Source organism: Bos indicus, chromosome 23 (assembly GCF_029378745.1).
Source record: "Bos indicus isolate NIAB-ARS_2022 breed Sahiwal x Tharparkar chromosome 23, NIAB-ARS_B.indTharparkar_mat_pri_1.0, whole genome shotgun sequence".
NCBI lineage: Eukaryota > Metazoa > Chordata > Mammalia > Artiodactyla > Bovidae > Bos > Bos indicus.
The window spans coordinates 45,202,706-45,227,874 of record NC_091782.1 but is presented as its reverse complement, the minus strand read 5'-3'; the positions used below and the strand labels follow the sequence as shown (position 1 = coordinate 45,227,874).

Here is a 25,169-nt window from a genome sequence, read left to right as displayed (position 1 = left end):
TACCTATCTCCCCTACAACCACCAACAAAGGATTATGTTTTGTGTGTTTTCTTGTTTATTTTGCATTATGGGTGAGGGCTGGCAGCAGTCACAGATGTGTTTGTTTAGTTTTCCAGTTCCTTATGGGAAGAGCGGATATTCCTTATATCTGAGACATGGGCGGTGACTCAGCCCTGGAGACTGGGGGTATTGGCACCTCTGGCAATGGAGTTGAGACCAAGTAAGAATTACGCTTATAGTGATTTAGCGTGTCTGCACCATGACTATACTGGGTACGTAAGTTCCAGGGAGATGGATGCACTTTAGGAAACTAAGCTGTTCTGGGTCAAGAGAAGACAAAGGATCAAAGGCTAGGAGAGTGAAAGGAGAAGAGGATTTACTCCAAGATAAAGAGTCAGGGAAGAAAAACTCAGCTGAACCTGGAGAAACAGTCATGTGGGACTCAAAAAAATAAAGTAATAATTTAATAATTTAAAAAATCATACAGATTTGTTAGCAAGCCAGATTGGGGAGCTTGAGACAAGGCACCTTGCCTTCTACGAGGTCTCTGCTATGCTGTCATGTCCCGCACATCGACCCCCACTGTGGAGCACTCCAGCCACAGACGGGGACAGGCCACAGGGGAGATGGTGCCATGAGACCCGGCTGTCTCGACCACGGGAACCTGACTTGACAAAATCCACGAACACTGCCCCCCAGCTGAGGTAAGAGGGTCCCGTGGAAGACCTACGACTGTGAGTGTCTGTCCGGTGGAAATGCCTGGGCAAGGCTATCGGCACGTGGGACTCTCATTTTCCCACTGGAAGAGCAAGCGGAGCAATGGAAGTGCCCGGCACAGATGGGAGAAAATAAATACAACCGGTGGCTGTCAGTCTCCAAGTGTACATCAAATTCTGGCCCCAAGTGAAAGGCATGGAGCCCACACACCAGCCCCATCTCCTGGCCTCCTCTACGTTAGCAGAGTTGGACTGGCTGTCCTGATGCCTGTGAATGAGCAGCAAGAAGCTTCTTGAAGTCTGAGCAACCAGGTGAAGACTGAGGCTCCAGCAGAGGGATAAGGAAAGCCTGGGTTGTCCTGTGCACTTGTGTGACATCGCGTTCTGATAATATGATCCTATCGGCACTGGGCTCCTGCTGGCAGGAGCAGCTTTCTATGTAAACAGATTAGCAGGCCACAAAGGTACAGGTGACAAAAGGTTGCCCAAATCTGCCTCACACCTGCTGGGCACAGGCTGTGGCCGCTCCCTACCTCATGGTCTGCAAAACCATCCCTGATGGCCATCTTCTCAGCTACCGGTCATATTAATGACACATGAAAAAAGAAGTTGACCTGACTTTTCTACTACAAGAATGATAAGATAAAATAGTAAAAGAAAACATAAATTGAGAAAAATAATCCACTCCCCTCCACATACCCAAAGCAATCAACTCACGGGTAATTCTTTGAAGCTCTGTAGATGAAAAGACACTGATGAAAGCTATTGACTCCCTTTCCAGAAAAATGCATGCGTGGGTCTCCCAAGATTCTGAGACACAGGCATCTCTTCCTTTGCCTGTTTAACTATATTGTGATCCCACAAGAGACAGCAGCTTCCTCAAGGAACAAGGTTGGGCATTCTAATTTCTTAGGTCTCCACGATGCCCACAGCACTTTAGCAGCATGCACGTGTGTGCCGGAAACCAGTGAGTATTGCTGCCTGGCTCCATGTCTCTGCCTACAGTCCTTTTCAATGTCCACACTTTACAGATGGGTCTTGGCAACGTCTTGGCACACAATACTGTATCTTCAAAAATCAGAAGAGACTTCTAGGAATCTGTCATAAAGAAATCTTCTAAAATGCGATCACAGTTTCTTGCCCAAAGATGACTCTCACTGCATTATTTATTAAAGTGAAAAGCTAACAACAATGCAAGTGCCCAACGATAGAAGAATGTGTAAGTAGGCTGTAATACAGCCGCATAATGGAAGATTGTGCAACCATTGAAAGCGATGCTCATAAAGACTTTTTAGTGACAAGCAAGATGATTATGAGGTCATGTTAAGTGAAAGGGCTCTATTCATAGACATACTATGATCTCAACTCTCTCTTAAAAGGACAAAAAAAAAAAGAGAATACGTCAAAATGTTTACGGTGGTTAATTAATTAATACAATCAAGACTGATCTTTATTTTCTTCACTACCATTTTCTAAGTTTGTATTTTTATGGTCAGAGAAACATTGGGTTTTTTTAGGGCCAAAGGAGTCATAAAGACTTCATGTGATGGCAGAAGGGCCCTTCAAAGCCAAGGTCCCAGAGCTCTCGGACCTGCCCCCGTTGTGCCCAGAGAGCTGGGAGAAGCCCCACCGACGCTGAACTCGTGATGCTGCTGAGGCTCAGGCTCTGTTGCCAGGTCTTCCCGCCCATTTTCCCGACTTCATGATCCTGGTGATGGCTATGTACTCTCTCAATAAGATCAATTCACAAAACTGTACCCACGTCCCTAGCTCATGGATGGCCCCCTAGGGTTCTGCAGGATAGGTATCTCCATCGTAAGTTATAAGATAACTCCTGTGCTGTGCTTAGTCGCTTAGTCATGTCTGACTCTCTGCGACCCCATGGACTGTAGCCCACCAGGCTCTTTTGCCCATGTGATTCTCCAGGCAAGAATATTGGAGTGGGTTGCCACGCTCTCCTCCAGGGGATCTTTCCGACCCAGGGACTGAACCCTGATCTCCTGCATTGCAGGTGGATTCTTTACCATCTGAGCCACCAGGGAAGCCCAAGAATACTGGAGTGGGTAGCCTAGTCCCTTCTCCAGGGAATCATCCTGACCCAGGGATTGAACCTGCATTGCAGGCAGATTCTTTACCAGCCAAGCTACCCAGGAAGCCCTGTGGAAACCCTTATAACATACTGGGCTCTTTTTATTGGACTACAGTTGCTTTACAGTGTTGTGTTAGTTTCTATTATACAAAGGGCATCAGCTATATGTATACGTATATCTGCTCTTTTCTGGATTAATGTATTGTTTAAAAACATAAGATATTGCTTCCAACTTAAAGGGAACCCCTAACTCAGAGCTAGCAGACCCCTCACATATCTATAAAGCACAGTTTATTTTTTCTCTTTTACACAATCTTTCCTCAACTCTACTTCTTGGTGGGGCTTTTTAAAAGTCCACTCTGGGACCCACCCCCCACAAAGTCCTTAGGTTTTCTTGGCCTTCTTTTCTTCCCCATCAAAGTCTGCCCTTCCAAAATGCCCAGAACCTGAAACTCCAATGTCCTTAGCAGTTTAACAAGAATCGAGGACATAGGCTGAAAGAATAGCATTCTAACCGTGGACTCGCAGTCATCACACGCTCTGTGTGTTTGTGTAGTGTGTGTGTGCTGTGTGTGCATCCATGTGGCGCAGAGCATTCCTCTCACCCCCAGAATCATGAGCCATGTGAAGGGAGCCTGCGTTATCTATGCAGAGGGGTGGCACAGCCCATAGTCTGGTGTGTCAGATGCCACTGTGTGTAGGAATTTTTCCCAAAGAAAGCAGACAGGTCCCTGCCCTCCAAATCACCCTTGTCAGCCTGGGCTTCGGGTCTGGTTCTCCAGAAATACCGTAGGTCCCTGGTGCCTTCCTGATTTTCATGACTTAGCACCTCGCCTTTCTTGCCACTCCCAGAGAAAGTGCTGGGGTGGGCTCTTGAGAGAAAAGCCTTCCCCATTTCGTGTTAGAAAGGAAATAATAAGTAGAGGCACCTCCCTAAGCCCAAGGCTCTGACCTTCCTTTGCTGTGAAAGTAAGTAGATTTTCCCAGGGAGACAGGAACTGAGGAGGTCAGGGAGAGGCAGAGGGCTGCCTGCCCTCAAAGGCTGCCCACCGCCAAGGCAGCCATGGCTGACTCCTAAAGGGAAAATCACCCGCCTGGTCTCCGCTTTGTAAACCTCAATAGGACAGCCTATGATCTGGCACTCCTGGGCACACAGCTTTACCAGAAGGACAGCAGGGCTGGCCCCACAGCCCTGCATCCACATGTCTCTCAGAGCACCACACACACACACACACACACATTTCCTTTAGGTTTGGGGTTCCTATTGTCTTGTGGTGAGATGTGTCCTTCTAAAGCAAAACATCCAAAACTTTAGAGCCTCAAACAATCTTAGAGAAAATCATGCAGCAGACAGAGGCCCCAGGGGTGGGGAGAGGGAATGAAGACTCAATGTTTACTGGAGACAGAGTTTCAGTTTAGAAAGTGGAAAATTTGAGAGAGAATAATGAGGAGAGTTGTGCAATAATGTGAATGTACTTAGCGCCACTGAACTGTACAGTTAAATATGGTTAAAATAACATGTTTTATATTGAGCTTTACCACAACAAAAACAAACATAAAAAAAAAAATCACGCAGCAGAGAATCAAACAAAGGGACTCGAAACACATGGACCTGATTCCACTCCGAATAAACAGGCGATGTGAAATAGACTGGGGACAATCCCGAGTGCCCAAGGAAAACCACTGTGTACTTGGCCAAACCCCAGACATTTGCCAAGCAGCGGAAGAGTTTCAACCCTGAATACTCACTGGAAGGACTGATGCTGAAGCTGAAGCTCAATACTTTGGCCACCTGATATGATAAGCCAACTCATTGAAAAAGACCCTGATGCTGGGAAAGAGTGAGGGCAGGAGGAGAAGGGGGTCACAGAGGATGAGATGGTTGGATGGCATCACTGACTCGACGGACATGCGTTTGAACAAGCTCCAGGAGATGGTGAAGGACAGGGAAGCCTGGCGGGTTGCAGTCCATGAGGTCGCAGAGAGTCGGACATGACTGAACAACAACATTTGTGCTCAAAGTGATGTAAAGGAACAGCGGGAGCTTTCTTGACACTCATGACGATGGCAGTCGGTGGTCACCCTGCTGTTCCCTCCAGCAATACCAGGGTCCCATGCTCAGCACGCTCCACATGGGGCCCTGTGATGACACCAAAAGCAGCTGTCTAAGAACCTTGCTGTATTTGTCAGGGGGTACAACGTGACTCTGGTGGGTGGCAGAAAACACACAGCAACCGGCCCGGATGTTGTGGGAAAGTCTTCCTAACCCACCTCCACGAAAACCATCTGCCCCTTTCCATGAGGACAAAGATCTTAAGTTGGGTCTTTTGGAAGCCTTCGGATTGGAACCAACTTACTTTATGAAGTTCAAGGTCCTCTGTCAGCAAATAAAGTAAGAGCTCCCAGTGCTTAAAGTGGTGAGATTAATGCCTTCTCACCCAAGTCACGGAGCTAAAGCTGGGGAGAAAATGAGATGATGGTAAATTTCTGGAAGGTGAAGGTACCATGTGCAAGGCAGTGCGCCTGCTCTGTGTTAGGAGCCTTTACATGAAATCATTGCGGGAGTTTTACCGCCATCCTGAAGTCCTTCGTGGGGAGACGGAGAGTTTTTCTGCTGAGAGTGTGCTGCGTGCGTGTGTGCTAAGTCGCTTCAGTCGTGCCAACTCTTTGCAACCCTATGGACTGTAACTGGCCAGTCTCCCCTATCCATGGGATTCTCCAGACAAGAATACTGGAGTGGGATGCCATGCCCTCCTCCAAGGAATCTTCCAGAATCAGGGACCAAACCCGAGTCTCCTGCGTCTCCTGCCTCGCGTGGAATCCAAAAGTGGATTCTTTACCACTAGTGCTGCCTGGGAAGCCCCCAGGTGTGCTGTGTAACTGATCCTAAACATCCATGCCCTGGGAAGACTCAGTGCCACAGGGAAGGAGTTTCCAACCAAAGGACCCTAAAGTAGAATTCAGGCAGCTGCGCCATCACACCCTCCAAGCCCAGGGTCTCCACACTATGGCTGTGAACCCACCTGTCTCTCTTTCCAGAGACCAGAGTTTTTATGGGAGCTGATACTCCATCCCAGGGACCCTGCCCCCAGGAGTGGAGTAAGGGGTTCCCCATTGACACTTCTGGGGAAAGACACATGCTTTCTTCTGTCCACAGAGCAGCTGTGCTCTCCTGCCCTGGATCAGGTAGGTTATCCCTGGATCCCCAGAGAATCGCTGCCACCCGGCCACTTAGAGCCCTTCTTTAGCACAGTCAGCCTGGAACTTCAAAACACCCCTCGCTCCCAGCACATTTCCAATCACACACTCCCTTATCTTCGATGATCTTTGAGGCCAGTGCTCCTTTTCCACCGGTTCTTCCTGGTGATTCCACTTCTGTTGACAGCCCCTAATCTTCTGAAAGACAGAGTGGATGCTGGTCCTACAGGCTGGCAGAGCCCCCACAAGAAGTCCCATAGGATATGGCTTCCTAGTTCTCTCTCCCCTTCACACAAGATAAGAGAGGGCTTTCCTTGCATTTCCAATGGGGAACTCATTCTCTTCATTTACATTCCTTTCCTTCAATATTTCTGTGTTAGGCACACACAAAAAAAGAGTAAAAAAGATGAAAAGGAGCTCACAGTTTAGAAGAAGAAACCAACCAGGAAATGAGTGATTATGGGATCTAATAGATTATAGGGTCTAATAGAGGGATGAACAATGAGAGCAGAAGGAGGGGCTACCCAACTGACTTGGATATGATACAAAACTCTGCTGGAGAGGGGACATTTGGGCAGGGTTCTGAAGCATAGGTAAGAGTTCACCTGTTTGTTCAGCAGCTTCAGGTCTCATTTAGAAAATGGTCTAAAACAAGAGTGTTTTTTAAAAAAATTCTTTTGAGATGCAATTTGAATTAAACAAGATTTTCACTGTTTAAAAAAATATAAAATATGTTTAACCTGGGTCTGAGAAACCACAAAAATTAGATTACTTACAAAAAATTGTGTGTATCCTGATGTTAAATTTTCTGAATAAGAGGGTCAGTGGAGTCTTAAAAGGGTCTCTAATTCAAAGGAAATCAAGCAGAGCTAACGTTTATAGTGAAGGAAAAAGTTTTTAAAGACCAAGATAAATCTCTGGCTTCAACCGAACTAGGTATCTGAACAGACAGGGCTACTTGAAATCCTACGTTCCTTGTACCCAGAGACACGGGCCTTTGGTCAGGTTCACCCTCTGACTGTGACACTCCACTTAGTCCAGCTCAGTCCCTTCCTTTCTTCCTTATTCCCATCCTACGGCCATATCTCTACCCCCCTCACCCCCCACACACGTTTTCTTTCCGCTGAGAATGCACATCAGCTGAAATGACCTATCTAAACCCCACTCTGCCCTCTGGGCCTTCCTCCGTATAAATTGGGAGCAGAACCCCCTTGGAGAGGTTAAATCCTTCATCTTCAATCCCCATGACAGTTCCTGACAAACGACTTCCTAACTCACAGCCCAATTCTGATGCATTCTCAATACTCCCAACAGAATTTAAAATAGCAACCACCACCATTCACGGAACACTGGCTCTGTGCCAGAAGAGGCTACGTATTTTACACACCCTTCCTTTTTTTTTTTCATGGACACAACCCCACAAGGCAGAAACGCACATTGTCCCCACCTCACGGATGCGAAAACCGAGCCTCTGCAAGGGGAAGCTACTTGCCCGCGGCACCGCAACTCAATGGTGAGGACAGCTGGGATCTGATCCCCAGACACGTGCTCCCATTCTGGCTGGCCCAGTGTGCCTGTCACAGAGGGGCAATGCCCAGGGCACCACAGAGGGAGCTCCCAGGAGGTAGTGCAACTGGCTGTGGTGAGCACCAGAAACTGGGAAACAGTGGTGGGGGTGCCAGGGGTGCCCAATGCCCAGCTGGGTGACAATTCAAAGTCTCCCATAGCAACTTCTAATTTCAAACCTGAGATGGAAATGGGTCAGGGTGATGCGTCTTCAGCTCCTTTTGTCAAGGATGCTGTCAGTGGGCTCTGAAAGAGTGGGGGGAAGCCAACGAAAGGAGGTCAGTGTGGGTTAATATGGATGGGACTTGATACTGAACTGAATTAGATGTTCAAGTGCTGTTCTGTACAAAACCTTCCCTTGCAGACCAGCCCACATTCCACCAACCTCTTATGGACTTTCCCCCAGTACTCTGGCTTGTCGTCAGTCTTCCTCTTGCACAGGAACCCGTCAGGGGTTAGATTTTCTCAGATGGTTTCACATACAATGGTATATTCTAATTATAGCTCCTATAATACCCACAACAGGGAGAGCGCTCCTGACACACTTCTAATTGGGGGTTTCCTTATTGGTTCCTGGTAGCTCAGCTGGTGAAGAATCCGCCTGCAATGCAGAAGACCCCTGTTTGATCCCTGAGTCAGGAAGATCCACTGGAGAAGGGACTAGGCTACCCACTCCAGTATTCTTGGGCTTCCCTGGTGGCTCACATGGTAAAGAATCCGCCTGCAGTGTGGGAGATGTGGGTTTGATCCCTGGGTTGGGAAGATCCCCTGGAGAAGGGAATGGCTATCTGCTCCAGTATTCTGAACTGGAGAATTCCATGGACTGTATAGTCCATGGAGTCACAAAGAGTCAGACACAATCAGTTCAGCCTCAGTCAGGACTGAGCATGAACATGTACACCAATACTATGGCTAATACAGGTTGAGGAGATAATCTTGGGAAGTTTCTAGCCAGCTCCTTCTAGCTCCTTCCAGCCTGGACATCCCCAGGAGAGAAAAGAAAAGCTCACCACTTCTAGCCCAAGGGGACCAAGAGGAGAGGTTTAGAAACAGCAGGTAGATAGGTGGGAGCCAGAGACCTTCTAGGCTAGAGGCAAGTTTCCCAACCTCCCTGCCTAGAGGTGGCACATGCAGACACCCAAGTGAGGGGGGCAGGGAGGTGGTAAGAGGGTCCCTGGGGGGACAGAGGTCTGGGGCTGGATGCAGTGGCTGCAATGGTCAGGACTTGGGGACAAAGGGAAACGGCCAGGACCGTGGGTCCTGCTGTGTTGGTCCTAAAGAGCCAAATGACACGTACCGCACGTCAGTGGTTATTACCCTGGGGCGTGGCCTGTACCACTACCACCACCACACACGTGGACAAGCCAGGAGTCAGAGGCACCATCTGGATCCAGGGAACAGCCAGTTACCTAAGCCTCACTTTCACCATAGAAGCAGTCACATTCTGCAGTTAGTGGCGGGCAAAGGGCAGAGTGCTGAACTCCTGGGCCACCAGACTCGTGTAAAGAGACCAAGGTACTTAAAAGAAAATATAAGTGATCAGGTTGGGTGAGATGACCAGATTCACTATCATTCTACTTCCTACCTTCGTCCCTAAAGATGGGGCTTAGAATGGCGATCTGGATAGCTGCAGAGAAATAAAGAAATCTGTACTTCCTCCTAATTATAGCGGGAGTTCTCTCCACACACCCAAAAGCGTGGGACATACCTGTTAGCTCCCAAAGCCACCTCCCCCGGAGTCCCCGACAAAACCTGAGTCCCTAATTGTTGACAGCAAGTCAACACTACAGAGAAATACTGTCCTCACTGTATATGTAATATGTATATGAATGGAAGACAAGACTTTAAACTAGGCAACTTCTCAAAGAAAAAAAAAGTAGCAAACACTTTCCATCTAAGAGGAGTTATGCTTTAGTGAAGGGATCATAGGTATATTCACCCAGCAGATTTTTTTTACTTTAAAAAAACAGTATACTTCACACTATTTTAAAGATAGAAAGATCCAGAAACACTGGATTTCTTCCCCCAGAGTCTCCTGCACACCAACAAGCGGTTGGAGTGAACAGCGGTCGTGCACGTGCAATAGACCACAGTCCCTACCAGTCCCCGCAGCGTGGCTCTGTTAGCTTTCTACTGCTGCCCTAAAAACGGCCACACACGTGGCAGCTGAAAGCAGCACCCACTTGCTGTCTCACAGTTTTCTAGATCAGAAGTCCAGGCGGGCGCAGCTGGGTCTCTACTTAGGGTTTCACAAGGCTGCTCCTGGAAAGAACAGGCTTCCCAGCTCAGATTGTCTGCCAAATTCAGTTCCTTGGGGCTGCATGCCTGAGGTCGCTGCTGCTTTCCTTGCAGCCTCTAGAGGCACCATCTTCAGGCCAGAAACAGTATCACGTGGAAGGAAATTCTTCCCACGCTTGGAATCTCTCTGGCTTCCCCTTCTGCCACCAGCTAGAGGGAACTCTGTCCTTAAAGGACTCCTGTGATGAGATTAGGTCCACCCGGATCAGGGCAAAGGTCATACTCAAATGACCCCATCCCAGGTCCTTCATTTGCCTGCGAGCCCGAGAAAGACCCAAGTAGAGAAAGATTCTCAAGTATTTTCCAAGCAAAGGGCTTCAGACACGTGCCAACATTCCTTCCAGACCTCCCTTTGCTTTTATGCTCTTGTGGTAGTTTTTACTCATCAAATAGGACTTGGTGAGCTACTCTAGGCTTTTTACAATCTATTATTAGTCTGCTCATTACCACGGAGATTGTGTCCTCAATTCAGGGCTCCCTGTAGACAGCGGTAATAGGAACAGTGCCAGGAAGGTGGCAGACTTGGCCTCTGGGGGGCTGGAAAAAGCACAAGGAAGGGAAGGAGAGCTGTAACAGTTATGAACCCACCAGGTGCTCAGGCTTCCCGTCAGCTCAGTTAAGCATCACACGGGCATCATTATCCCCATTTGTCCAGAATAGAGGACCGAGGCTAAAAGGGATTGCCCAAGACCATAGAAAGACGGCAGGTCTGCCTGCAAATTCAGTTCTGTGATCCCAAGGCTCTATGTCTTCTATTTTCCATGTCGGGAATTGCTACTAATGGGAGGGTGGGAGCAGCTTTATAGGACTGAACTTCAGAGCACCAGGTGGGTTGAGAAAAGAAGCCCAAGCCCTCTGGGCCCAGCTAGAGCCCAGCACAGAGCTGAGAAGCCATCAGGAAAGGCAATGGGGGGATGGCAGAAGCCAGTTACTGCTTGGAGGGGGCGGGCTGGAGGTCCCGCCTGGGAGGACCACAGCCACTGTCATCCTGGACAGGTAGATACACCTGGGCAGTGTCAACTACAAAATGGCACTTACCAAGAGCATTGCCAAGGACTGAACAACAAAGGCATTTGCCATCTGCCTCTACGGAGATTGAACAGCTGCTACAGCTGTTGACCTTCGACAAGCCCTGAGGGAGTTCAGGGTGGAGGGAGGAGCTAGTGCTCCAGGGAATCTGATAGCACAGGTCTTCAGAGAGTTGGATGTATGATCTCAATCCTTGCATCTCCTCATATCTAGAGAAGCACTAAATCCCTTCATGGTGACATCAGACCCTCATGACTAACAGAAACCCTTTTGTAAAATGAGTGCTTCATGGTATTGAACTCCCCCTTCTCCAAAACCTTATATATTGACTTTCCCCCACTGCCACTTTGGAGCAGGCTCTCGGAGCCCTCTGAGATGCTGCCTCCCAGGCTGCAGTCCTCATTTTGCCCCAAACAAAGCTTAACTCACAACTCTCCAGTTGGACATTTATTTTTTTTTTAGTCGACAGCAGTGAACTCGCAGAGCAACTGAAGGAATATGATCAGGAGGAGACAGGCTGAGGGAACAGGCCACGTGGTGACTGGGTTCCCACACTGAACAAAGGAAAGGGCCCCAGCCTTCTGCACGCAGCACCTGACATCTTGGCAGAGGGACCGGGCAGCACTGGGCCTTGCCACACACTTCAGCCCTGAGAAACACAGAGGCAGCAGCCAAACCACTGTGGGGCCACACTCCCGCCATGCTGTGAAGCCCAGGAACACAGATCCTTGGAGGAATAAACACCTCCAGAAATAAACAATAAATATAGCCAGAAAGCTGCCCAGGAAAGGAAAGCAGCTCAATACCCTGAAACAATGGATCTCACCCTTCGGCCAGAAGCAGAGGGAACAAGTCAGCTGTGGGACCATCTTTAATTCAAGAGCTCCTGTTTCTACTCTTGGGACCAAGGATAAGAAACCCCTCCCACAGCCAGAAGGCAATCCAGAGCCAGGGCTGAGAACCAGCAGGTCAGCATAATCATTAACAAACCACTTCCCAAAGCACTCTTCCAGGTCTCAGACCAAGTCTGTGACAAGGGGTGGGGAGGGTAGTGAGGATTAGAAACAGAGAAGTAATCTAGAATGAACTAGGGTGTTTGTGTGTGTTTAGGGCGGAGTGGTACAGATTTGTGATGTTCAGGGGCTGTCATGCACCCACATCAGCCTGCTCCACGTGGAAATTTCCCACTTTGGGCGTCTTGGCAGGAAGCAGAGCATCTTCCCATTATGGAAGCCAAGCCGGGGGTTGTTTCCCAGCAGCCTTTGCAGCAAAAGCACAGGCACACTTGGGTTTGGCCAGCCAGGGATACTACCTGGGCCTGGGACCCAAAGAAGCTGAAGTGTGGAGAGTCCAGGCCAGCAGGAGGGATAGCAACCTCAACTTCCAAAGCAGTGACAGTGACGCCAATGATGGCCCCTGCAGCCCAGGACCAGCATCAATGCAAGCAACCAGGCCCATCCACATTGGCGGGGTTCCTCTGTGTCATCTGGACCGACTCCAGCTGCCAAAGTCTGTCTTTGTTCTTGTTTTCCAAGGCTGTCTCCCCGGGCTCCTGAACATTTCTGTGATGCATTAATGTCCTTTTGAAAAATTCCATTCTGATAAAATCAGCCAGGCAGTTTCTGTGGTTGGCAGTTAACATGCTTCTCTAGTACAACAGGTTTACAAGCTTTCTGGACTTCTTTCTGAGATTGATTTCAGCGCAGAGGAAGCACTGAGAATCTATAAATAAAGCAGCCCAAGATCCCACGTGATTTATTGGAGCGAGGAAGTGGAATGGGGGTCAGGGGATGCAGACTGAAGTTCAGATTCTGGCATTTGGAACGGTGTGACCCAAGCCATCTGACACTGAGTGAGCTCAGTTCCCTTATTATGAAATTGGAATAATCACGCCTTCTTCACAAGGCTGCCTTAAGCGTGAAATGACAGATAGGTACTATCCTGACACATGAAAAGTGCTCATAAATGTCAGCTGAATTTAATAACGCATCCAGATAAAAGCTGCCCATGTCAGCTCTGAAAGCAACAAAAATTGAAAGAGATGGGGTGGGCAGGGAGATAAGTACAGGGCAGCAAAGCGGGTGCGTAAGGTGCCAAGACTTGAAGTCAAAATGGGTCCTAAGTCTGGCTTTGTTCCTGATGCCATGTGCAAACCATCTTGAAATGGGGCAGATATCTGGCCCCGTTGAAGGCAGAAGGAGAAGAGGGTGACAGATGATGAGATGGTTGGACGGCATCACCAATTCAATGGCCATGAACTTGGGCAAACTTTGGGAGATGGTGAGGGAAGGGGAGGCCTGGCGTGCTGCAGTCCATGGGGTCATAAAGAGTCGGACACGACTTGGTGACTGAACAACAACAATCATCTGGCCCTTCCAGTTTGGTAGGACTGATGAGAATAGGAAATGAATAGTACTTAGGAAAGTCTTCAGGAAGAAATAAACCTAATTCAAGAATGAAGTTACTGCTGAGATGCAGTAGAAAAGTGTCCCCTGAAAAAACAAATCTGCTGCATCGTTCTCTGCCTGGAATCCTGGGGCTGGATGCTGGGCGCTCTCGTGAATGAAAACAAAGGGCAGAGCTGACAGGCACCAGCTGGGGTGCTGATTCACTTGACACTGGGCACACCCCTGGCATTACTGGCTATGTGTGAGGCCCAGGGAGGCAAGGACAGGCAAACGGAAAGGCAAAACCAGTGTGAGACATTCAGCTGAGCACCTTAGCAGCTGCTCCTGTAAATAACTGAAGCTCAGCGGTGATCTAGGCTGCGGATCAGAACCCCTCTTTCCTGAGAACCGCCCCTCACCCTTGGTTGCTGCTGATATTTGGACGCATCTGTGCTCCCATCATCACTAGGATGAGGGTCTTGTCCACAGAGCTCAGAACCTTAGAAATGGGCAAGACTTGGAGAGGGTGAGGGTGGCAGGGGAAAGTTTACAACGCCCTTAATTGGGCACAGAGATCCAGGCCACCCTGGAGCAACCCAGATGCCAGCCACATCCTCCCTGCCCCAGCCTTTTCTCTTAAAGAGATAGTGTTCGATTTTTCATCTCTGGACCAGTCGACAACCCCCTGCACTGAGCCTATGAAGGTTTCAGCAGGTTTAGCCAACCGTGGCTGAAAGGCCCAGGTACTGGCTAGGGTGAGTCTTAGAGCTTTGGAGGTCTTGTTGTTTTGTTTTGGCAACAACTTGTAAACAATGCAGACTCTTTTAAAGGCAAAAGCCTAGTTGGCAGCAACTTCCAGCTGGGTGCGTCTGGGTCTGTGTCTGCCTGAGCAATGCTAGTTGAAAGCCTGAGAAGCTAGAAGTTTCGTGGGCTGCCTGGTGATGTCAGGTGGAAACAACCTCACTTTACAGAAAAAAGAGTGGGCTGAGTCAAGTCTTAATACTCTCTCTTCCACTGTGAGACCCTGAAGGAGGCAAGGGTACAGGTGATAAAGGCTCTGAAGGCTCTCCATAATCCTGTGGATGCTCCTGAGTGGAAGGGACTCTCACTGACCCCCAGAGAGGGTTCTGCAGGGCACAGAGCTGGAATAAGCCTGGCCTGGGGCTCCTGAACACCTGACCACTCAGCAGCCTTGTACCGGACTGCGGGGGGATGCCCAGATGCTGAGACACAGCAGAAGCCCTAAAGATGTGCCAGATGCAGACAGAGAACAGGGACAGAGACCCAGGCTTGGTTCGCTCTTTTCCACAGTGGGGCAGGGTGTCGTTAAGACCCCTAGAGAGCAGACAGCTGTGGGTTGTTCCCTTCCCTCCTCCAAGTCAAGTCTCACCCCCCTCACCCTGAGAAAAGCTTGTCATGCTTGATCACACTGAAGTCTGCTTGTCCACCCCAGGAAGAAGGACTATAGAAACAACTACACGTACTGATTGAAAGGATTACGAGGTACAAAGCACCTGGTGAGGCGAAGCTGCGCTCGTCAGTTCCTCCCAACGCCCTGGAGAGTCACCGTCATCACCATGTCACAAACCACAAAGCCAAACCCTCAAGAGTCGATGCCCAAATTCACACCCCAGTAAGTGGTAAAGCCAGGATTCAAACCATATTCTGGTTCCCTCCTCGTGCCTGTGACTCATCTTGAAAAAGTACATTGCATGAGATATCACCTCACACCTGTCAGAAAGGCCATCACCAAAAAATCTACAAACAATAAATGCTGGGAGAGGATGCAGAGAAAAGGGAACCCTCTTGCATTGTTAGTGGGAATGTAAATTGATATAGCCACTGTGGAAGACAGTATGGAGATTCCTTAAAAACTAGGAATAAAGCTACCATATGACCCAACAATCCCATTACTTACAGGGCATATACCCTGTATAACAGAAGAAGACATGTGTACCCCAGTGTTCACTGCAGCACTGTCTACAATAGCTAGGACATGGAAGCAACTTAGATGTCCATCGACAGATGAATGGATAAAGAAGCTGTGGTACATACATACAATGGAATATTACTCAGCCATAAGAAGGAATGCAGTTGAGTCAGTGCTAATGAGGTGGATGAACCTAGAGCCTAACATACAGAGTGAAGTCAGTCAGAAGGTGAAAAACAAATATCATATATTAGTGCATATACACGGAGAGGGCAATGGCACCCCACTCCAGCACTCTTGCCTGGAAAATCCCATGGACGGAGGAGCCTGGTGGGCTGCAGTCCATGGGGTCACTAAGAGTCCAACACGACTGAGCAACTTCACTTTCACTTTTCACTTTCATGCTTTGGAGAAGGAAATGGCAACCCACTCCAGTGTTCTTGCCTTGAGAATCGCAGGGACGGGGGAGCCTGGTGGGCTGCTGTCTATGGGGTCGCACAGAGTCGGACACGACTGAAGCGACTTAGCAGCAGCAGCAGCAGAAGCAGCGCACATACCGGGAATTTAGAAAGATGGTACGGATGAACCTGTTCTCAGGCAGCAGAGGAGATACAGACCCAGAGAGCAGACTCGTGGGCCTGGGCAGGTGGGGGCGGGGGAGGGGAGAGAGTAGCACAGAAACACGCACACTACCACATATTAAAGACCCAGCGGGAACTGGCTGCGTGACGCGGGGAACTCAAACTGGGCTCTCTGACAACCTAGAGGGTGGGATGGGGTGGGAAGCGGGAGGGAGTTTCAAGAGGCAGGGGACATATGTCTACCTATGGCTGATTCATGTTGATGCATGGCAGAAACCAGCATAATAGTGTAAAGCAATGATCCTTCAATTAAAATAAATACATTAAAAAATTCATAAACTGAAAAAAAAGGAAAAACAAAAGTACATTATAATTCTAAAGCCAACTTCATAGGCAGTAAAACACGACTGCAGAGGAATCCAGTTGTCGTCATGGATTCTCATGTAATTATTCATTTAACCCAAGAACACTTACTGAGGGCTTTCCTGAGGAAGCAATGGGAGGAGGTGCCCAGGCTCTGCCTGGTCTTATAGTTTCCACGACTAGTGTCTGTGCTTTAGAACCATAGTTCCCAGCCTGAATGTCTCGGCACCCAAGGTATCCAGTGGTCCCAGACTGAACTTGCTGGGGAACGGCAGTGTATTTTTAATTTTTGAGGAAAACACAGTAACGGTACTTGACATCTGCTGGACGCTGCGGGAGCTACTCCTCAGAAGGTTCACAGTTTCAATCCTGAATTACACTATCTGCCTTTCGACAGCTTCCCACCTCTGTGAAGCTTGGCTTTCAGCAGTCGCGGTGATAAAAACCAAACAAACAATCAGAAATATCAGGCAAAACTCAGGGCAGGCTGGGAAATGAGGGTGCAGTGTTCTAGCTGCTTCTGTGGTTTGATGCACTCGGATCCCAGTGTAACTGAATCTGATCATTTAAGAATGAAGTGCAAATATTTTTATTCCTTCAATTTAGGTGCTATTTTTTCAAGTATCTGGGACAAATCTGTCTTATTATTTGGACTTACTAAATGGAATTGCCAGATCCAGGAGCACCATGAAAAAAATTACTGAGACATTAAGGGCACCATGAATGGAGAACGTTGGGGAACTTTTGTTCTAGAGCATTCTGTATAGTCCCTCCTCAACCCGTGATTAGAAGTTCTCTGCTATATTCAAAATGGAAAACCAATAAGGACCTGCCGGATAGCACATGGAACTCTGCTCAGTATTATGTGGCAGCCCGGATGGGAGCGGGGCTTGGGGAGAATGGATATACGCATATGCATGGCTGAGTCCCTTTGCTGTTCACCTGAAACAACCACTACATTATTAATCACCTAACCCCGATACAAAATAAGAAGTCTAAAGTTTGAAAAAGGAAAAAAAAGTTCTTTAAAGGCAGAAGCCATCTTATCAATACTTTGGCTTCTCCTTGGCATAGAAGTGGCTCGCTGTAGATACTTTTTAGTACCTGATCCTCATAAACGTTTGAATCTGAAGAATCTGGACCTGACCTGAAGAAGCCCTTAAAGATCCACAGAGGTCCAGAGAACCATGAGTGAACTGGGGGCTACGGATACTTCAAGCTGGTGCCACCAGCTGGGGTGGGCAGAGTCGTGCGTGGCACCTTCTTGATCTTAGAGAATAAACACAATTTTCTGAACTCTCTGATGCAGAGTAATACAATCAATTGCCTCTTAAGGGTTTTGAAGACACATGAAGATATAAACTTTAGGTATAAATCACTTTAAACTTCTGAGTTTAAGCTGAATCTATTAGCACATCAATGATCTAGATCATTTTTTTTTTCCAGTCTCCAAAGGCAAACTCATACCTCCAGGAAGGAGGGGCTCTCAGCACAGAGGGGAGGGTCAGAGGTGGTAGGCATTAGCAGAGTTCACGTTCCAGCGCCTGGGTGTCTCCCAGCTGGAACTCTCTAGCAGGAGTTGCTTCTGTATCTGCTGACCAGGACAGCGCAGATAAACTGGTTGCTTAGCAACAGCTGCAGCCGCTTCACGGGTGGGGGTGGAGGCGTGGGCCCACGGTGAGCCTGACATTCTCATCTCAGGCCCGTGCCAGCATCTCCAGAGAGGCCCGGCAGGAGAGGACCCACCCAGGCACTCACTCCCACAGGATTCTGGTCCTAACTAACTGTGGATGACATCAGCAAGCTAAAAATGCCCCCTTGGAGTGCATGGAACTATCTTTAAATGGTCTTTAAAACTTGGACTGCAAGGAGATCAGACCAGTCAACCCTAAAGGAAATCAACCCTGGATATTCATTAGAAGGACAGATGTTGAAAGCTGAAGCTCCAATACTTTGGCCACCTGATGCAAAGAGCTGACTCACTGGAAAAGACCCTGATGCTGGGAAAGACTGAGGACAGGAGAAGGAGACAGAGAATGGAGATGGTTGGATGGCATCACTGACTCAATGGACATGAGTTTGAGCAAAACCAGGAAATAGTGAAGAACAGGGAAGCCTGGCGTGCTGCAGTCCATAAGGTCACAAAGAGCTGGACACACCTTAGTGACTGAACAACAACAAAACTGGCAAGTGGTGATGGTGGGGACCTTCTGTTAAGACCGATCACTCTGCAACAAGGAAGGGTGGCTAAGTCCTGCTTGGTGCTAGAGACAGGAAGATAGCGGGATGGGGCTCAGAGAAGTCTCCAATCATGCATTCCTGCCAGGCTGGAAAAGGAAATAACAGAATTTTTCTTTCCTTTAGGTGTATTAAGGTTCAATAGTCATCAAGGGGCTTCTGAGTAGAACTTGTGAACTGTCCTGTTAGCTCATTGAACAGGTGAGTGACTTTTGAAAGCAGGTCAATTTCTGTTGGGGGTGAGTGAGTGAGAGAAGAGAGGGAAGAACTGTATTAAGCCGAGTCATATAGGTGAGGGGCAGGGAAAGAACTGTGTCTAAAACAAGAGCCACTCAGCCTCTTCAAAGGCTTAAAGCCTGAAGAATGGTCTCTGTGAAGTTAAAGCACTCATAGGGCAGAATGATAATAAATAACAAATATAACAATAAACAATAATATGCAAGAATAAAGTCATGAACTATTCCCTCCTTAGTTATCTCTGCCCTATCTGTGCAGCTGACGTCTCCTTTAGATTTTTTTCATGCCCCATTTCCATCAAACAGCAGTTTATAAGCCTCTACTCTTATCAGTTACCTTAGGGTAGTGAGTTTGCGCAATTATCCCTTAATTTTTTCAAACAAGAGCTTTGTGTTTATGGACCTCTGTCCTCCTTTTATTCCCAGGCCCGAAAAGGTCATTATGTTGATGTCCAGGGAGCCTCCATCTCACCCCAATTCCCATTTTTAAGCTCAGACAAACAAACTTGCATTGTGTTTGTGCTGGAGAGAATCAGCAGTTCCAGGGCCACTGTCTGGAGACCTGACTTGCAGTGGCCCCAGCCAGACTGCAGAGGAGCCTCGTACTCCTTGGGGGACACGGGGCTGTCGCCTGCCACCCAGAGCCAGCAGAAGCATCATTCACCTGGCAGAAGCCACTCTTGGGGGCTATCACACACTCCCCCACCAGTGTGCCAGCCCCACAAAGCCCTTCTCACCGAACACCTTCTGCTGCTCTGCCCGATGGCTTTCACAGGCAGCGTCCCCTTCCACACACACCTTGCTGTCAGGGGTGAGTAGTCAGTGTCTGTGGGTACGAGGTGGGGGACAGGAGTGGGTGGAGACTTCATGTGGATCCTGTTCCCAGACCCCAGCCCAGCCCCTGTGCATTTCCTTCCTCATCCACAAAATGAGGGATGGGGCTTCAGCCTCATGTCCAAGCTGAGCAAGAGAAAAGGATTCTAGGGGCAAGAAGTGCTTGTCAAAAACACAAAACAGTTTCAACCCTGTGTTCCATCCTCACCTCCAGCCCAGACCTCACTGCCCACTGTCCTAGCAGAGGTTCAATGTGCCAGTCACCACCCCTCATCCCATGTACTGCCGTGTGGTTCTGTTTTGATGGTTTTAAAACATTAAGCACCCTGTTACCCAGGCACTGCACACAGTAAGTAGAAGCTGCAATCACCCTCTCCATCAGCAAAAGGTTTCTCTGATTCAGTACTTCTATGAGCTATTAATGTTTGCGTGGACATTGATCAGTGCACTTTGCCCCAGGTTCTCTCAGATAATTGACTCATTTCATACTGGGGAGGGGGTGAGTAGATAAAATGGTGAGCGTGTTCGTCACTCAGTCGTGTCTGACTCTTTGTGATCCCGTGGACTGTAGCCTGCCAGGCTCCTCTGTCCATGGGATTCTCCAGGCCAGAATACTGGAGTGGGTTGCCATTTCCTTCTCCAGGGGATCTTCCTGACCCAAGGATCGAACCTAGGTCTCCCACATTGCAAGTAGATTCTTACCGTCTGAGCCACCAATAGGAACAGAAGTCAGAGAGCTTTTCAGTCAAGAAAAGAAGCAACACGGGCTTTCTGTGCCCATAGTCCTTGTGGAAGGAGAGTGGAAGGCTCAGCATCCTTGTGGAAAGGCCCCCATGGGCCAGTCCTGTGCAGCCCTGCGGGAACACAGCTGCATCACAGCTCTCCATCCAGGTGGAGAATGGGGCTCCCCCAAACACCATCTTCTCCCGCTCTTGTTTCTCTGGAATCTAATGACACTAAAACTTACTGAAGCATTTCTTTTTAATAATAAGCACCAAGTTGTGCTGCTTGAATTTCAAATTTTTTAAAAAAGATTGATTCAAAACAACTTTTTCGTGTTGTGGGCATCATTACTTATTCAATTAATTTGGACTCTACAAAATAGTACATGAATTTCCTTGGCCAGTTTCTTAAAGGAATAATATATAGGTATTTTGCTAGCTGGCTAACTGATAAACATGTAGCCTATTTTTAAAAGACTTACTTTATCATTAAACATGATCTTTTTCACAATTTTTATGTAAATTTTATATTTCACATAAAAATGAGACAGCTCTTCATGCAGGATATGGAAAGTTATAGAAAAAGGACAAGATGCAGAAAAATATGCCTGGTATAATATCATCTGTATAGAAAGACATAGATAACTATATATATTTGCTTGTGTTTATGTAAAATATCTCTGGAAGGGAACCCTGACCAGTAACACTGGGGGCCTGTGGGCAGGAAATGGGAGGGTGGCTTCTCAGAGTATTGGCTTTTGTTCTCTTTGAATTTTAAGTGCATCACAAATTTTAAGAGGACTAGATAAAATTAGGATTTTTGTTTGAAAAGGAAAAAAAAAAATAACCCTTTCAATATCCTTTGGATGGAGGTGGGGGCCTAAGCTCCAGAAGGAGGGTCAGGAGAGATTCGATAGGGACTCACCAGCAGTTGGCACAGCCGTGGCCTTGGGCATGGCCCTCTGCCAAGATGCACGGGGCATGTGATAAGGAGCCTATAAATCACTTGATAAAACTCATATATCATGGCCTGGCCTCTGATAGAAGAATTTTGTTTTTCCTTCCCTGTAATAGAAGAGATTCAGGAGTTATCCAGAAATTCAGATTGCAAGCGGTGTTACAGGCTTGACGGGCTTAGGCATTGGGCAGATGCCAGGCCTGCCCTTTAGTGGCTGTGCAAACTCAGATAAGAGCGTCAGCCTCCCAGGAGTTTAGCTTCCTCGTCAGTAAAATGCAGGCAGTAATACCCCGAGGAGCAAATAAAGATAAGTCGTGGAAAGTGCCCGGCTGCCGGTCTTCACTCATGAATGAGCGACAAAGAACCCAGAAGCCACCACCATGGCGGGGAGCCATCCTGAGGTCCCTAGGCTGTGCTCCCCCAAAAGAAACTTCTGGGTGTAAATACCAGCCAGCGCCACTCCCAGCTGAGCAAGGCCACAGTCACAAGCAGGGGAAACTGGGGACCTTCCCTGGGCAGGCCCTCTCCGGCTTGCGTTATCCCTTGGGATCTGGGCATGGGGGGGTGGGGGTGTGGGGGTGTGGTGGGACCTTCCCTGGGCAGGCCCTCTCCGGCTTGCGTTATCCCCGGGATCTGGGCATGGGGGGGTGGGGGTGTGGGGGTGTGGTGGGACCTTCCCTGGGCAGGCCCTCTCCGGCTTGCGTTATCCCCGGGATCTGGGCATGGGGGGGTGGGGGTGTGGGGGTGTGGTGGGACCTTCCCTGGGCAGGCCCTCTCCGGCTTGCGTTATCCCTTGGGATCTGGGCATGGGGTGGTGGGGGGGCGGGTGCGGTGGGACAATTCCAGGCCAAACTTGGGGTTCATTTATTCTAGAAAAATTTGACTCTGGGACTAAATGTGCCGGCTGCTGACCCTAGGGTGAGTAAAGGCGGGCAGAGGGCAACGCAGGAAGGTCATCCTAGGGTGTCACCATTGCCTGCCTGCTTCAAACGTGCAGAAGTGGATTTAGAACTCGGGAGCCTGGGGAACAGCATTTACATGTTTAGTACGTTTTTCATGACCACAGACGGACACACCTATGAAACTCCTCAACATGCAAACCAAGCTGAGGAGCAGCATCGGTCCCTGTTCTAGGCAGTTCACTAGAAATTCTCCAAATGATTTTAAGCATCCTTTATTGAGCACCTACTGTTTGCTGGCCACAGTAAAGATGCTTATCTTTACTTTTCCCTGCAAAGTTAGGCGACTGCCTCCATTTTACAGATGAGCAAGTGGAGGCTCAGAGACAGTCTATTTCACCTGCAAGAGGTCACAGGTCAGGATGTCAACTCCAGTCTGAGTGGCCACCTGCTTTCAAACAGTCCTCTCAAAGTGCATGCCACACTGCGAGTCTGCAGGGTGTACCAGGAGCAGGACACGTAGCCTTTCCCAGGAGTTAGTACCAAAGATGCTGTCTCCTGTTGTGATAGGTTGAAGGTCAACATCTGAATCCCCAGCATCTATGACCATTCCCTTATAGGATGGCAAAAGGGACTTGACAGATGGGACAATGGTAAGAATCTAGAGATGGGAAACTAGCTTGGATTATCCAGGTGGGCCTGATGTCATCATAGGGTCCTTATCCATAGGAGGAAAGAGATCAGAATGCGTGGTAGGAGACATGTCACAGAATCAAGAGGTTGGAGGGATGTGAGAAAGTCATTACCAAAGAATACGACCAAGGCAGCATTTAGAAGCTGGAAAAAAGGATTCTCCCCGAAGCTTCTAGAAGGAACGCAGCCCTGTCAGCACTTGGAATTCAGATGTCTCACTTCTGAGAGTAACTCCGTATTGTTTTGAGTCCCTGGGACTCTTTGTTACAGCAGCCTTAGGAAGCACATGCCCGATGTTTCATGTCAGAGGAAGGGACAGTTACCTCCCAGAAGGAGGGGAAATGCTCTAGACGGGCAGTGATCACAGGTGTGCAGTGATCCGCTGGGAGACCCCACCTTCAGAGCACAGAGAGGCCCGCTGAGAAAAGCGCTGAGACAAGGACCAGGGTGCCTGCGACCATCACGTCACCAGCTCGGGGCACGGACCAGGAATAATTCCCCAGGGGAGAAGCCAGCGGTGACTGGGGACTGTGGGCCCCGCAGAAGCCGGCCTCGAAGGGAAAGAGGGGCGTCCGGCTTCAGGCCTCTCTGCTCTCCACCGGAGGATAGCCAGCCCCTTGTGAGAAATTCACCCGCCCTGCCACTGCCTGCTTTCACTTCCTCACTTCCCAGGCCCTCCATCATCTCGGGGCAGCCCCTGCCATAGCTTGTAGGCTGGGAGGCAGAACAGATGACAAAACCCAGAGGGGACCTGGGAGAGACTGCGGGCCTTGACAGCACCTGGCAGGGCAAACGTTCGCCTCCATCTGCCGCGTCAGAAGCCACAAGGCAGACCAGGAGAGCAGGTGGGGAACAGGAAACACATTTGGCCAAAGCACAACTCAGCCTGAGTGGGACGCATAGCGAGAAGATGCGGCTCCCGCAGGGGACGTGCCAGGACACACTGGCCCATGTGCCTCTCCCTGGAGCGTTCTGGCTGCACCGTTTGTGGGGGGAGGTGGGGTATGAACATTTTTATATTAAGTATATCTTATATCAAAATAAACACAGACATGTGGAAACAAATACACATTTTGTATTAATTTTTAGAAGAAGAAATGTCTCCCTAGAAACCACGTCCCCAGGTACTCCCTCTGTCTCCTTAAGGATGCATTCCCTTTTCTTAAACATTTCTAAAGAAAGTCCGAGAAGCTGGGTTTAGGAAAACCTGCCAGCACTAGAGTCTTCACAGCTGTGTTTGACTCCTGGCATAGGCAGCCACTAGCTGTATTATGCTAGCTACTATATTGTTATAAATTATGTGATATAATATTTATTATACATATAATACATAGTATATATCAGATCAGATTAGATCAGATCAGTCGCTCAGTCGTGTCTGACTCTTTGCGACCCCATGAATCGCAGCACGCCAGGCCTCCCTGTCCATCACCAACTCCCGGAGTTCACTCAGACTCATGTCCATCGAGTCGGTGATGCCATCCAGCCATCTCATCCTCTGTCGTCCCCTTCTCCTCTTGCCCCCAATCCCTCCCAGCATCAGGGTCTTTTCCGATGAGTTAACTCTTCGCATGAGGTAGCCAAAGTACTGGAGTTTCAGCTTTAGCATCATTCCTTCCAAAGAAATCCCAGGGCTGATCTCCTTTAGAATGGACTGGTTGGATCTCCTTGCAGTCCAAGGGACTCTCAAGAGTCTTCTCCAACACCAATATATACAGTATATATAACACATAATATTAAATATTACATATTATGTGTTATATATAATATACATTATATATATATGTATGCATTTATATATACATATATATAAATATACATACACACATATATCTATATAAAACATTAGCCCTCTTCAGCTTCTCAGTTAATGGAAACTTCTCACTTTCCTGCCAGCCAGGGTTCAGATGAGCCAGAGTTCAGACCAGCGCCCCAGAACAAGAACCATCAAGGGGCATTCAGGGACTCAGAGTCTTTTTAAAAAATCTCTCCATTGACAAAAAAGCGGCAGACATTAGTCGACTCTGCTCATTCTCTTTATTTCTTCTAGCGCAAAGCATGAGCCAGTGAGTAATAATGCCAGGCATCTGAAAGAAAAGGGCTGCACAGGCACTTTGGAAAGCAAGCAGATTTTTTAAGAATGTAAAACATACATCAATCCTAAAGCCCAGCAACTCCACTCCCAGGAATGTACCGAAGAGAAATAAAACCATCTAGCAACACAAAAGACCTGAACATGAACGTTCATAGCAATTTTATTTACAAAAGCCCCAAACTGGAAACGACTCAATGTCCATTAGTGGCTGAATGGATAAAGAAATTGTGGTACACCCATAAAATGGAATCCACTCAGCAAAAAAACAAATGAGCTCCCAAGACATGGAGAAAGATGGAGAAATGTCAGACACACTAGGCTGAGTGGAAGAAGCTAG

The 25,169-nt window shown here is 48.3% G+C and overlaps 1 protein-coding gene across 2 annotated transcripts in view; it reads right to left on the bottom strand.

The window, feature by feature from the left end:
• GFOD1 (Gfo/Idh/MocA-like oxidoreductase domain containing 1) overlaps positions 1-25,169 on the bottom strand; it is a 103,700-nt gene that overhangs the window by 11,112 nt on the left and 67,419 nt on the right. The window contains exon 1 of one of the 2 annotated variants that reach the window (XM_070778376.1): positions 1,434-7,043. The exons of the other annotated variant lie outside the window; for it this stretch is intronic. The gene's annotated coding sequence lies outside the window, so the exon portion shown is untranslated. Of the gene's footprint in view, positions 1-1,433; positions 7,044-25,169 lie in introns of those variants that run through there. 2 annotated transcript variants of the gene reach the window in all.